Genomic DNA, 15,221 nt, shown 5'->3' on the forward strand with positions numbered 1-15,221 from the left:
GTCCTAGATATCAGTATTATCATCTTAATATCAAGAAGACAAAACTACACTGTAACACTTGGATCTTATTCTACAGTGTATTCTTAAATATTTCCCAAACTTCTATAAAAACATAAAATGGCTTATGCATTTGTCACCTGGCATAATGAAAAGTCAGTTTAACAGAGGGTCATTTTCCCAGTCCTAAAGGACACAAACTGCACAAATATTATCTCATTTGGGGCTCCCCTGACCCCCGTGAAGGAAGAGGAACAGATGTCACAAACCCACCTTAGAGATGTGGAGACTGAGCTGAATGATCTGTCAGTAGCCACACACTCAAGATGTGAGGATGCCAACCCCAGCACCCCCATTTCCCATGACACTAAGATATCACAACACCCATGCTATGCCCTCAAGGTTTGTATTCCCCTCACAAAAAAATCACATGTTGAAGTCCTGGCCCCCAATGTGATGGTCTTTATTGGTACGGCTTTAGGAGGTGATTAGGTTTAGATGAAGTCATGTGGGTGGGGTCCCCAAAATGCAATTAGCATTCTTTCAAGAAGAGGAAGAGACCAGAGCTCTCTCACCATGTGAGGACCACACAGAGAAGCCAGTCATCTGTGAACCAGAAAAGGGCCCTTACCAGGAATCAGACCATGCCAGCCCCTTCATCTCAGACTTTCCAGCCTCCAGAACAGACAGGAATTAATGTCTGTTGTTTAAGCTGCTCAGTCTGTGTTACTTTCCTACAAAAGCCCAAGATGGCTAACACAACCAGTTTTTGACTAAATAAATCAAAGCCAAACTAACATGCCCCATGGATCATTTCCTAATTGTTAGTCATTTCACTACCACCTTCATGATTTTTGCCACCTTTAATATGAGTTACATATTATCTTTCATGTAAACCACTGTTAAGATGTATATCCATTTATTTTCCAAAGAGAACTCCACACTACCATCATAAATGGAAAGCCAAGTATCACTGTCCACAAACAGAAGGTAGCTATATAATAAATACAACGAAAACCAAACAATGTCAAAATTTGAGCCTACCCAAGGCTTCCTCTTAGTTTAAAAAAAAAAAAAAAAAAGGAAAGTAGCAAGTATTATAGACATGTTGATGTTGCAGCTAAGGTGAGACCTCCTTTCATGCAGCAGGGGCACTAAAGGAGCCCTGGGGGTCTAGACCAAGCAGGACAGAAGTTGGTATAAACAATTTACCACCAGCAAATGCACTCTGGGATCACCTGCTCCCTCCCTCCTCACGCATGAAGCGTCCTCTCCCTGAGACTCAGTCTTCAGACTTCAGCTTCTCCACTTGAGCTTTTCCGTGATTACCTCTCCTCATCTTACCAAATTATAATCAAACTAAAGATCTAGAACTCGTTATTTTTAAAATACAATTAAGTTCCTATTCTTAATTTTAAAAGTAACATTTTTCCATTTCAGAAAAAAACGCTTCAGCCCCAGCCCCAAAGTTAAAATAGGGTGAATTTCTTTAGGGAATAAATTTTAACACATTTTTTTAAACGGATCAGAAGCCACACTATTTAAGAAGCTTCATCTCATCCCTGTGTTCCCAGAAATAGAATATTATCTGTAATCCTTATTCGAAAAAAGACTTCCCCTTTCCTCCTCATGAAAACAATATGCTGCCGAGCTGAAAAGATTCCTTTCCATCCACTCCCACCTTCGTTTGTGGCTTACCTGGGCTTAGATGTGATGTTGGCCTGGGATCACTCGTGCAGCCCTTCTTGGTAGCCTCTGTGGCAGTGTCCTTAGTGAAGTCACCTGGCAATATGCCAAGATGGATGGGCACTGGCAGCAAGGCTTCAGATGATGAAAAAATTTACTTCCTTTTCCAGTCCCTCAGAAGTTATATAACCTCCCTTTGGAGCTCTGCACCATGGAATGGCACTGGGGACAACTGTTGAGGTCTAGGAATCTCTGCCCCACCCCCTCAGAGTCAGGGGACAGCAAACTCCCACAAAGGACAGTCCAGAGATTCGGGGTCTTGTTTCTTTTGTTTCCCCGCCTCTGACACACAGGGGTGCCCTCACATGCTGAGTGAATGAGCAAATCTACCAGGGAGCGCATGCTTCCATTCACTGCAACACATGCTTCCGTGCACTTGAGCTCGTATTGGCCTTGCATCTGATGGCCCTTCCCTTTGCAGAAGCTCTGGCGTCAGTGACCAACCACACTGTTTTGTTTGTTTGTTCTTTAATCTTCTGTAGTGCCAGGAATCAGAGTGTGGTGACCAGTCTCCAGAATGCCCTCCAGTAGGCCCAGGTTCTCACGACCTCATGCGTTCCCCCTCTAACCCTGTATCACCCTGCTCTGCATAATGGAGAGCATCCTGCAGAAGAGATGAGATGCCACTTCCCAGGCTAGGTCACAAAAGATACTGACTTCTGTCTCACCCTCTCACTTGCTCAGTTTTGGGTACCTAACTCCAGGGGAGTTACCTGCCATGATGTAAGAATACATGGGCAGCCAACAGTGAGACCCACATCATGAGGGTCTGGGCCCTCCTGCCAACAGCCAGGTGAGTGAGCCTTTGTAGAAACAGATCGTACAAAGCTTCTGTCTGCAGACTCCCAAAGCTCTGTGACCTGCCTCTTTTCTGGAATCTACAGCCATATTTCCAACTCTTTGCCAGACATCTGCTTGTGGATGGGCTAATGGTCGCTTAGTCCAGCATATGCAAAACTACACATCATTTCTTGCACAGCTGCCCTTCTCTGCATCTCTCCACTCCTCATCTGGTCTCACTCCCCTGTCCTTCACAAAACACAGTCTAGAAAAATGCTTCAGCTCCTCTCTTGCTAGCCCCGTGTCCAGACAGTCATTGGGCCTCACTTCTGCTTCCTGGGCATCCCCTCCATCGTCCCTAACTTTCCATTCTCACTGCAACCACTCCCCATTGGCATAGATGGGGGCCACTCTGTCTCTTCCCTGATAACCTCAGATAACCTCCACTGGCATCCTAACTTCCAGAAACCATCCTCAAACTGTCTGTGAGCAGCCTTTTTTTAAAAGTCTAAATGTGCCAAGCCCCTACTTTAAAACTTAACAATGGTTCTTTTTGGCTGGTAGAAGCACAAATCTTGCAACATGACCTCTGAGACTCTGTATGATAAAGCCCACCTCCCTCCCTCCAGCCTGAACTCCCAGTGTCTCCCCTATTTAGCCCATGCTGCAGCTCAGCGTCACTTGACACAGCATTCACCTGAGGACCCGTCACAGGAGGCCTGAGATCCTGATCTCATGGGTCTGCTATGGGAACCTGGCAGCAGTAATGTTTTTAGATAGGTTTAATGAGCTATAATTCACATACTACATAATCAATTCATTTAAAGTACACAATTCAATGATTTTTAGCATATCCAGAGTTGTGCAACCATCACCACATTCAATTGTAGAACATTTTCATCACCCCAAAAAGGGACCCTCATACTCAGTAAGAGCTCCCCCATCCTAGGCAGCCATTGATCTATTTTTGTCTCCATAGATTTCAGGCAGCAGACATTTTTACTACCAGTTAGGCCATGTAAAAGCACAGGCAGGGGTGAGAACCTCCAGCCAAACCAGACCTCTCACGAGTTTAGTTCCCAGCTTTGGCTTCTGTGTCTCACTCTGCTTGGGATATTTTTCTCCCATTTCCATGTTTAAAATTCTCCCTGCACTTCAAATACAACCTCCTCCATTAAACCTTCAAGGATCTCTGCACTTCCTCAATTTTCTTTTGTATATCTGAACATCCAAATGGACAGCAACTATCAGCTTTTCCTCCACAATCCCACTGTGCTTTGCTCTACTAGAGCAATGTGGGCATATGTGTTCTCTTCCGGTCCAGACCACCCATTCCTGAACTGCAGAGACCATTGCTAATTCACCTCTAAATCCCCACAATAACTACAGTGAAGTGGCTTGTATTTAGTAGGTACTGAAATTAATATTCCAAATAAATACAAATAGATCTGTCTACAAATTTTCTTCACTGTTACAAGATTTCAAATTGGAGGACATCCTCTTCTTTCTCCCTCCACACTAGATCTTCATTTTCTCCCCTTTAATAACAGTGATAATAAAGCAATGGTATGGAATAACCTTTCAAGGTACTTGCAGTTTCAAAACCTTTATACACAAACAAACACATACACACGCACACCCTGCATGGGTGTATCTGTGTGTATGTGTGCCTGTGTGTGTGTGTGTATGGGCATGTGCGTGTGTGTATAATTTTTAAATTTCCACCACAGTGAGCAGGGACAGTTATAATAAAACATATATAATTATTAATCTACCATCATATGAGATGCCACTCCATAAATCATTTCAGGGGAATCACATGCAAAGAACTTTTCTTTAAATGAAGGATTTTGAAAATGAACAAGCCACATGTTCACATCATCAGAATGTATAAACAGCAGAAGTACAACAAGGGCACTCACCCTGCAGATTGGGTGATCATAAGCGTGCATCTTCAGAGGATGTGAGCAGGGGGTGGGGGGGACGTGGCAGTGTGAAATGAATTATGCAGGCATCAAGCAAAATAAAAAATCAAGACAGTACATTCTTCAGCTAAAACATACGCTTAATAATCTGGATGCTGCCTTAAAATGGATTAAATACACTTGAACATCACACACAGTAATTTCACAAAGAACCTCATCTAACCCAAATGTCTTCTTTCATCCTTGATCAGCTGGCCTTTCTTTTCCAACGAGGTGTTCTTCACATTAATTATTGTGTTCTTGTTGTTTGTTTTAAATACGGAAAAGCCTGCCCGATATAGAACTGGGGCTCCCGTCGGACCTTTCTTTCCTCACACCCTATGCCCTGCCTCTGTCACTTGAGTTTTGACTCAGCTCTGTCAGTGAAAAATTAGACTTCATTTCAGTATGCTAATAGCAATCTCTCCAAAACAATGTAATCAAGGCCTCACGTGCACCTATAATTTCATCCTTGACATAAGCCTGACAGCTATTTATTGTCTGAAAGGGAAAGGGGGGGAGGGGAGAGGAAGAGGGGACTTCTCTATGTCCCCCTCCCCCAAAACAAACCCAGCAGCTTTATGTTTGAAGGCAGAGTCTTTGCAAAGTCCAAACAAATGGCAATAATCATGGGGTTTACATATGTCTTGTCTTAAGCAATCAAGGCAGAGGGTTAACAGAGAAGCACATTCAGATGCGCCAATTCCCAAACTGCCCACCTCTGATGAGCCAGCTGTGAGCCGCAATTGTCACATTATAATTTAGGCAAAGGGAAAAAAAAAAGGCATCAGAATACACACTGGATCAACATAATTATTCACAGCAGGATGCTGCAGAATTAATTTAGCCAATCAGAATTATACTTGGGGGTTGGGCACATTGCAGAGATGAAGAAGAGAAAGCAGAGAGGAAGGGGGGGGATGAGATGAGAGGGGGAAGGGAGTGCTGTTTTCAACACCTCACTAATATTTGGGTAATCCGATCTGGAATATATTTTGAATACATGTAAGCACAGTGTTGTTTCTTTTTTGTTTATTTACAAACACCTATACAGCACTCACAATGAATGTGCCAGTCACTAGTATGAGCATGTTGGGAGTATTCACTTATTTAATCTTCAAGACCATGAGGTAGGTACTATTAGTATTCTTGCTTTACACAGATGCTCAAGAGAGGTTAAAAGGCTTGCCAAGGTCACACAGCTAATAAGTGAGAGAGCCAGAAATGGAACCCAGGCAGACCAGCTCCAGAGGCTATGTATTAACCAGCCCAGTTTAAAGGTTTTTGTTTCCAAACAAACTCATTAGCAATCCAAAGATGCACTATGACTGGTGATGGGCCCTAAACCACTGTGTAGCGAGAGTTGTCGTTGTCGCCATTCTCCTATTCCTTCCAGAGGATTGCAATAAAGTCGGTGACGATGTAGCACTACTAAATCCAGATATTGTCATCACCCAATTCTCCAAAGTGAGAAAAGCAAACCACTACCCTGTAAGCTGCACCACACTCCCTGGTTTACAACTGAACAGCCACAACAACTCGGGTGGTAGTTTGGCCTCACTGCCTTGACACAGCCTTCCTATGAAAAAGCAGCAGCTAGGAATCCAGAAGATCGATCAGAAAGAAAGGGAAAGCTGGCTGCACTGGGGGGGGGGGGGGGGGGGGGGTTCAGTTAAATGCCCAATGTGCTAACACAGAAAAAGGATGGAAGAAGAAGCCAGAGGTCACAACGAAACAACTGCCCGCCTGGATTTGTATCTGCAGGCTCAGGTTGGCAATGACATGAAATGATGCTTGCCATTCCCATAGGTGCAGGGTGAGTCTAAATGGAAGTAGCCCTCTTCCTCCTCTACTTGGCATTCTGTCACAAGAGTAGACAGCAGAGGAGCCAAGAGGAGCCAAGAGGAGCCTTGATTTCCTTGTAAAAGTTAGACTTCAGCTGGCATTCACGGCTGCTGGTAATGGGGGGAAATGACAGGGAGCGGCCCAGGGTTTTATGTGTGGCAATAATGTTTGATCTATGCCATTGTCAATGAGAACTGTGATTTAATCCATAAGGATATAGAGCCTCGTGATGAAAGGGGAATAACGACAAATCCTGATTAACAATCACTGCTACACTAAAGCAGGTTTCCATAGTAACAGGGCTGAAATTATACAGCAAACTGTGATGCCATACCAGGCAAATTACTCCATGAAGGGGCCCTTTTCTGAAAGCATTTGGCTTTCTGTGTTCTCTTAAAATTAAGATGCAAGCATCTTACTTTCAACTTGTATTAGCTTTCCTCTCTTTTCTCAACACTCCCTCTTCAGTTGGTCTCAGATAATATGAGGGATAAATATGTACGCACAGGAAATGTAGCAAATAATTAAGCACATTTCAGCCCCTCTCTCCCCTGAAAGGAAAAGACAAAACAAAATTATGGCAAAGGGAATCTTCTTTTCATATCATTCTTTTGATAGACACATGCTTAATTTCTTGATTTAGGGTGTGGGGGAAGTCAAAGTATGTCCCAGTAAAATATTCCAGTTCTCACTCCATAAAACAAAGTTCTCTGAATTTACAGGAGAGAAGCACAAAATAAAAGATCAGGGGTCAGGAAAAGGAAGGTATTGCCTTTGTTTCCAGGAACATTTAATTTTCAATTAAGATTCTTAAAAATAAGAACACACTTTTAAAATAATGCTGTTTTCCAACGCCTGCTCAAAATTTCAAAAGCTGTGCGACAGGAAATTTGCATTTAGTGAATATCACTTTAAAACTCTTATGGTTATTATTGCAACTGACTTTGGCAGTGAACCTTTCTTTTTAAAACAGATCTTATCAAACAGCCTAGGAAAAAGCTAATGGGTGAAAGTATCATACTCGATGTCCTCTTTCAATTGCAGAGGAATAAAAAGTGTGACATTAAAAACAAACAGGAAAATGATAGTCCCAAACATCCTCTGAAAGGGGATCAAGACCTGGAAGGGGGTGAAGGGAATTTTAAAATGCTGCAAATATTTAATATTCCTTCCCCACGGTAGAAAAAAAAATAAGTCAAAGTTTCACATTTCCCTCAAGACTGATCCATGGCTTTCTGTTCAAATCATTGCAGGGCGGTGCGGGCTAGTAAAAAGAATTTGGATTTCGAGGCTGAAGCCCTTGGGTACCAGCTCACTCATTTGCCAGCTGGAAGCCCTCAGTCAAGGCTGCCCTCCGAGTCTGGGTTTCCTCATCTGTAAAATGGGAATAACAGTATCTACCTTACTTACCTCAAGAAGTTTCCAGATGATGAGTAAAATACTGCATGTGAAAACATTCTGACAATTGCAAGGGTGTCTGTCTCCTGTTCAAATCTCAGCTCCACCACTTCCCAGTTTTATAAGCACTGTAACCATCTCGGAAATGAGGCTAATGACACCAGCGTGTGCCTTTAAGAATGCTCTGAGGACTGGAGTCATTATAGGTAAGGCATGTCCAACCAGGCCTGGCGTGCAGGAAGCACTCAGTAAATGTTAGCTCTTACTTCAGTGAGTGTTCATGACCAGGAGTCTGACCTGGTGGCTGGCATGTGACAAATGGACTTCCTCTGGTCAGGGAAGTGTTTTGTTTTGTTGGATTTGAGTGTCTTTAGGCAAGACAGGCACTCCCCAATTCACATTTGCCTCTGCTTCTCATTATGTTACATTATTACCTGCCTGGCCCTCAAAAAGGATAGCAGTTTGCAGCTTTACAGTGTTCCTGTAGATTCATCTTTGGGTGTCTGTTTCACTTTGTCTCGGTCTCTTGCTCCACATTTTTTTTCCTTTGCTTCTCTTCATGTGTATGTGTTTCTCTCTGTGAGCTCTTTCCCTCTTTATTTTCATCTTCAATCTCTCTTAATTTTTACCTCTAGGATTTATTAAATACAGATTTTATGTCCCTTGTTCTTATTTTTTTAAGGCACAGAAGTAGAATACATTTCTCTCTTAAAGAAATAAAGTTGCTCTTTACTTAGCAGACCTTGATTCATTCCTCCTGTGGATCTGTGACTTATGATAGAAAAAGTGCTTTCCACCTCTGCTACAAGAAAATCCAAATTATAAAATAGGTTAAGTTGGGAAATCTTGTGAATTCCAAAAGAGTTCACTTAAGGGTTTTTTGTTTGCTCATTTTTTTCTCATTTTTAATATTAGATCCTTAGTACACTGAAACATGAATTTATTATAGACCATTGAGTCCTAACACTGATAGAGAATAGGAAAGCTAAATAGTTATGAAAAACTACCTGGAACCTGAAAATGAATCAAAAATGAAAATAGAAAATCTTTGAAAACCTATGCAAATAAACGAAAAATATGGGCACTTTATACACAACTTTCAGGGACACAGCCTCTCTGTACTTTTTACACCAGGGACACATTTACCAACCCCAGGGTCAGTGCTCGCTTCGGCAGCACATATACCAACCCCAGGGTCATTCCAAGACTTAAAAATGCTATTTTTAAAATAAAATGTATGTAGACTACTGTTTTACCATTACAATATTCAGATCAGTTTTTATTCACAGATTACATGCTTTTAAGATACATTAGCAAATCAGGCCCAATGAACATCATCACACTCTCCGATTCTTTCTGAGAACATTTCAAGAGTTTTGAGAAATTCACAACATAAGAAAATGAAGTGCTCAAGTGCTGAAAGCTAAGTATTCTTCGGCATTATCCACTCAAATGCAAGAAAGTCAAGTTACTCCTTCTGAACCGAGAGCTCAGTGAAAACCTTTAAAATAATAGTCTTGGATTTCAAAAGAACAGAGCGGTCTAAGGTACCCCTGACTTAGTGTGCAGCCTCTACACATTCCAAGGAGGGGGAGTGTGGCACTCTAGGCCACCTGTTCTGGTGACTAGCTGTGTTGCTGTAATTTTGCTGCTGCTGCTGTCAGGTTGAGCCCAAATCTCTCTCACTGAATTGTCCACCCTTTGGGCTTACTTCTGCATCATCATACTCACAAAGGTGTTCATTCTACAAAAGTGGCTTTTCCTCAGATAAAATTATGAAATAATCAGTGATGAGCAACCTTTTTCCAAGGATGATTCAGGAGGGGGAAAGGAAAATGTTTTTAGAGCCTTTTATTCCATTCAAAATGCAAATAGCTTAATTCAGTCCCATGGGGCAATATACAATATTCTTAGAGTTCAGATTACCTACTATATTGAATAAAAGACTGTCATTGAAAAAAATTGACATGTGAGAAGTAGAAACATGAAAGCAGCCTTCTAATTTTTAACCTGAAAAAAAGAACAAAGGCTGTATTTTGAAAATTGGTAGGCCAGCTGTGTCTCCTGAGCCACAGAATACTTATCGCTGAAGTTACAGGAGGTTGAAGCCTCCTGGTCCTCTTACTCTTCCTTCCTTTGCTGGGATGTCTACACCCCTTCATCCAAAAGCTTGCCCTCCAGCCCTCAGAGCCTCAAGCCCCTTCTTACGTAGCATCTCATGCACTTACTGAAATCAGTTTACACTAGTGAATAACTCCCAAACATTTCCATTTTTAAAGTCTTTTACTTCTATCTATGATGTGAAGGGCTATATACCAATCACCTAGCTCTGGGCATCCTCCCATTTACCACCCACCACTGAACAAAACATTCCAGAAAGAGTTTCAATCCAAAAAAGCCAGGACTTTTATATCATCCAGAGACAACCCTATGACTCAGTGAAGTGAGCCCTAAACTAAAAGCCAAAAGAACCATATTCCAATCCTGCTGCCTTACGGATTAGCTGTGTGGCCATGGACCTCTCTGATCCTTAGTTTCCTTTTCTAAGAAATGGGGACGATGGCTTTGCTGCCCATTCCCCAGAGCCCAAAGAAATGATGCATGAAAGCATGCCTCTAAAATTGTAATACTTGGGACACCTGGGTGGCTCAGCAGTTGAGCGTCTGCCATTGACTTGGGGCATGATCCCAGAGTCCCACCTCAGGCTTCCTGCATGGAGCCTGCTTCTCTCTCTGCCTATGTCTCTGCCTCTCTCTCTCTCCCTTTGTGTGTCTCTCATGAATAAATAAATAAAATCTTTTAAAAAATAAAATAAAATTGTAACACTTTATTTACTTAAGGTATTACTCTATCTGTATAATTAGTGTATTAGCACAACAGTTTTCCAAAGCTCTGAGGAGTAAACTACCTAAGAAAAAAAGGAGTAGAGCAGGCTACACTGGGCTCCTTCCACTCCCGTAACTACCAGTCAGTGCCCCAGTCCATTTAAGCATAGTTCCAGGATTTCCATGGAGAAAAGGGCTCTCCTACTTTATAAAAGACTGAAACCCACTTGCACTGTTTTAGTTTCAACATCACGTGGCTGATTCCTATTAAGCTTATGGTCAATTCTTTCTAATAGCTTAGCTCATTTACTATGAAATGAGTTTTCACTGAATTCTTTTATTTCTCAGTATACCACAATCCTCTTACAATGAAACAGGCACAGAATAAAAAAGATAAATGCCGATTCCGAGTGTGTATCTGAGCCCTGTCTGCTGTCAAGAAAGAGCACTTAACTTCGGAATGTCAAACGGATCTTTCAGATGATTGCCATGAAAAATGGCAGGCACCTCCAAGTTCCTAAATTAAACAAAACCAGAAAACAATTTCCTTACACCCAAATACTGAAAGCCAATTTTTTAAAATACACTTTTAAGTAAACTTGGGAAATAAAGGCAGACACACTATTTTCTAAAGTTGGTGTCAGAATGAGAAAGACACCAATGACAGTTTACTGTTTGATGATCTACCCATGATCCCAGCAAAGAGGATGAGCTTTGTTTTGCTGTTAAATGTATACCTTCTATGGTATACAAGGATTTGAGGTGGAAGCAGATTTTCTCAGACCAACATACATCACAGGTTACTGGAGAATTCAAGAGAAATGTCTCTTTGATTTATCTGAGTTAAAGGGGCAGAGTCTTTTCAGGTCCATGGGAACAGTGACCAGAGGTGTTCTAACATGACCATATGCCTTCCACAGTGGATGGCAGCAGGGCAGAAAATCAGTGGGAGAGAAACAATGAGGCAATTTCTAATTTTGAGAAAGACATATGGAGAATGGTTACAGAGAGGGGCAGAGATACAGTCACAGGTAAACCTTTGGAGGCCATACAAGGTATGACAAGGAGAGGTGATCCAGTATTAAACTCCTCATGCTTCGAGTGTGGATTCCTGTCCCAGCTGCAGAATTCCAGAAAAAATGTGTGCCCATCAATTTGAGCCACTCAACTTGATATGCACTGATTTCTACTATGTAAAAAGAAATATGCCCATATAATGTACAGGTTTACCTTTGTCTCAATTTTTAAATGTTTTATGCTTCTGAAAGTCACAAGCCCATAGTCCTTGCCAAGATGTATCTATTCTACGTGGCTATTTACTATCTACACAGTTGAATTTAGTAGTCTAATGCAGTGGAACTTTATTCTTGTGCATGTGAGCATAAGGAGGGATGTGAAGAACTCAGAAGCTGGTGGATACAGGGTGAGCAAATCTGCAGTACCATGGTCCTTCTGAGAGAAAAGGAAATGTTAGGTCTTGAACACTACCCTTCTACCCAAAACTCAAAATTCCTGAGGCCTGTTGAGATGGAAATGGATGGCGCCAGGGGCAGGGAAGGACAGCAAGACTCCCTGAGGTAAAACCCCCAAGAGATGAAAAAGAGAGAAACTGCAGGACCACTCCCAACCAGCAGTGCAGCACAGGCCTGCATCCAGCTGACAGGCCCTGGGAGGTAACCCAGAGCATTTCTTACAGGGCAGCAGGGGGGGAGATCCAAATGGCCCAAGGTGGTCAACCCTTCAGCCAGCCAGGTGACAGTCTCCCCTGCTGGCCCTCCCTGAGTGCACACGCAGGCCCCTGCTCTGTGCTGCCCACCCACCCCCCCATCTGACCACCCAACATCCTCCACCATCTCCACATAGAATGTCTAACTCCTTCCCATCATTCTTCTCTGCACCACAGAACTTATCCCCTAGAATGCCTGTGCCTAGCATAACAGCAGGACTATCCCAGTTAGTTTACTTCTAAGTTGCAGACATCCCATGTAAAATGGACTTTGAAGGCCTGTAATTGAAAAATCAATAGGCGAAGGTCAAACAGAGTGTTCCCAAAGCCACAAAGGTCTAAGTCCCAGCCTCACAGCAGTAACTCACCTCATGACCACAGGCAAGTCGCCTCACCTCTCAGGGCCTTGCTTCTGGAAAACAAGGCATAGCCACCACACAACCCCTAATGATCCTTGTGGCTCTTCAGTTCTGGGATTAATAATACATAAAGCATTTAAGAATTTTATTTTCCTCCCTTGTTAATTACATATTTGTGAGAAAGCCCATGTTTTTACGGGATGTCAGGTATGTCCCAAGGAAATTCTAGACCTATGTCTGGCAATTTGAATATACACACATGTGTTGGGCTGAACCACATGAAAGTGCTAATATTTGACTCTTTTAGTTCACAAAACACCAACCACATGATGGTACCTATCATGTGGTTCAATCTAAATATATTTAGCACTCGTGGATGGAACTGGAGGGTATTATGCTGAGTGAAATAAGTCAGTCAGAGAAGGACAAACATTATATGGTCTCATTCATTTGGGGAATATAAAAAATAGTGAAAGAGAATAAAGGGGAAAGGAGAAAAAATGAGTGGGAAATATCAGAAAGGGAGACAGAACATGAGAGACTCCTAACTCTGGGAAATGAACTAGGGGGGGGTAGAAGGGGAGGTAGGCGGGGGGTGGGGGTGACTGGGTGATGGGCACTGAGGGGGACACTTGATGGGATGAGCACTGGGTGTTATTCTATATGTTGGCAAATTGAACACCAATAAAAAATAAATTTATATAAAAAAATGTAAGAAATAAATATATTTAGTACAAGGGCACACCAATACAGAAAATATTGCTTCCATATTCAGCTGCTGTGCATTTTATATGCTTGGGATCATGAACCAATACCTTTGTCTATCATAGTATAAATTCAAGTGTGATAATGTATATTAAACTCCTAATATAATACCCAGCACATTAGTTATATCTCAGTGTTACTAATTAAATCATTAATATTACCCACTGGAATTGCTTCAGCTATTTTTCAGCATAAGAATATTCTTGTTTTCGGGGCAGCCCAGGTGGCTCAGTGGTTTGGTGCTGCCTTCAGCCCAGGGAGTGATCTTGGAGATCCAGGATCAAGTACCACATCGGGCACCTTACATGGATCTTAGGTAAAATGGAACAGGCAGAGCTTAGGTAGAAAAGAACTGGTACATGGGTACCTGGGTGGCTCAGTGGTTGAGCATCTGCCTTTGGCTCAGGGCGTGATCCTGGAGTCCCGGGATCGAGTCCCACATCGGGCTCCCTGCATGGAGCCTGTTTTTCCCTCTGCCTATGTCTCTGCCTCTGTGTGTGTGTGTGTGTGTGTCTCTCATGAATAAATAAATAAAATCTTAAAAAAAAAAAAAAGAATAGAACTGGTACAAAAAAAGAAAATCACACCCAGTAAACCGTGGAATTTCTTTTGTCACTCTAGAGATTTGTTTCAATGGTTAAAACCTGTGCTCGCTTCGGCAGCACATATACTAAAATTGGAACAATGGTTAAAACCTAGGAGAACCATTTCTTCCCCACCACTTTGTCTCTCCCTGAAGTAAGCAGCCCCTAGTGATGAAAGCTGCATCATCCAGGGCATGGCCTGAAACAGAGTGGGCTTATCTAGGACCTTTTTTAAAAGAAAAATAGAATTGTTCACAAGAAGACTGAAATAAAAACCCTACTGGTAGAAAGTTCTGAAATGATGGTACCTATCTCATTAGTCCTTGCCTATTATCATTCCCACACTCCATTTCCCTCTTCACCCTAAAGTAAAGTTTGGGTCAGATATTACATAAGATTAAAATCCAGGGGTGAGCTGGATGGCTCACCTGGTTAAGTGGCTAAGTGTCTGACTGTTGGTTTTGGCTCAGGTCACGATCTCAGGATCATGAGATTGAGCCCAGCATCAGGATCGCTGCCAGGCATAGAGTCAGCTTGAGATCCTCTCTCCCTCTCCCTCTGCCCAGCCCCCCATCACTTGTACATGCACTCCCTCTAAATAAGTAAATAAAATCTTTAAATAAATAAAAATTAAAACTTAAATTTAAATATAATAGCAAGATTTATAGATTCAAATTCCTCAGCTGATACCCTTAGCAACAGCCATAACTTGAACAGCCTACCTTGGATACAGAACACTCCAGCAAGAGTTCTTTGGGACTGATTTCTTAGAAAGCCTACACTGCAGCATAACATAGCTTGTAAAACACTTGAATGGAAAATGCAATGAATGATATTTTTAAACAAAAATTAAAGTGGGTTCATTGCAGATACATTTCAACCAAACATGTGGTTTAGTTTCTCTGTTCTGCCATAGGAAAATCCCTCCCTGCTAAACTCTTCATTAATACCTCTCTAATAAAGCAGTTGGGCTGTTTCTGTCCCTACCCGGCTTCAGGGGTGTAGCATGGTGCGTGCAGTCTGGTCTGGACTCCCGTCCAGAATCAATGGGCCACGGGTAATGTTAGACCAGAGATTGTGCAGAAAAACGAAACTCTTAGCAAAAGGTCCCCAAGCCAGAGCAAGCACTGACAGCGATGGTGTGTGACACTGGCATGGATAGGTCCTGCTATCACGTGTACTGGAGAGCAACCCTGAGGTAGCAACTAAAATTCCCATTTGTAGCACCTAGA

General features: G+C 42.3%; 1 protein-coding gene across 9 annotated transcripts in view; it reads right to left on the bottom strand.

Annotated features, from left to right (window-relative positions):
- MSRA (methionine sulfoxide reductase A) overlaps nucleotides 1-15,221 on the bottom strand; it is a 433,824-nt gene that overhangs the window by 329,476 nt on the left and 89,127 nt on the right. Inside the window, exon 1 of one of the 9 annotated variants that reach the window (XM_049101180.1) lies at nucleotides 1,696-1,822. The exons of the other annotated variants lie outside the window; for them this stretch is intronic. The gene's annotated coding sequence lies outside the window, so the exon portion shown is untranslated. Of the gene's footprint in view, nucleotides 1-1,695; nucleotides 1,823-15,221 lie in introns of those variants that run through there. 9 annotated transcript variants of the gene reach the window in all.

Source organism: Canis lupus, chromosome 25, assembly GCF_003254725.2.
Source record: "Canis lupus dingo isolate Sandy chromosome 25, ASM325472v2, whole genome shotgun sequence".
NCBI classification, from domain to species: Eukaryota; Metazoa; Chordata; class Mammalia; order Carnivora; family Canidae; genus Canis; species Canis lupus.